This window comes from Opisthorchis viverrini (genome assembly GCF_000715545.1).
Source record: "Opisthorchis viverrini unplaced genomic scaffold opera_v5_259, whole genome shotgun sequence".
In the NCBI taxonomy this organism is placed as follows: domain Eukaryota; kingdom Metazoa; phylum Platyhelminthes; class Trematoda; order Opisthorchiida; family Opisthorchiidae; genus Opisthorchis; species Opisthorchis viverrini.
The window spans coordinates 580,674-580,933 of NW_008751914.1; positions in this window are offsets into that span (position 1 = coordinate 580,674).

A 260-nucleotide genomic window follows, 5' to 3' on the forward strand; every position below is an offset into this window, starting at 1 on the left:
GTACCGTCTCCACTGATCGTCTGAAACCTGCCTCCATTGAAGCATCCACGACCACATCCAGGAATCCTGCTACCCCAACAACACCCACACCTACCCAAGATATCCCTGCCGCCAACATCACTCATCCCACTAGTCGTTCCGGGTGACGCGACCATTACACTCAGCACTTACCTGATTACGAACCTTGAAGTGAGAACATTTTTATTAGTGACCTTAGTTATTTGAGCGTTTTTCCCCTTTCACCGTCTCCCCCCCGGGGG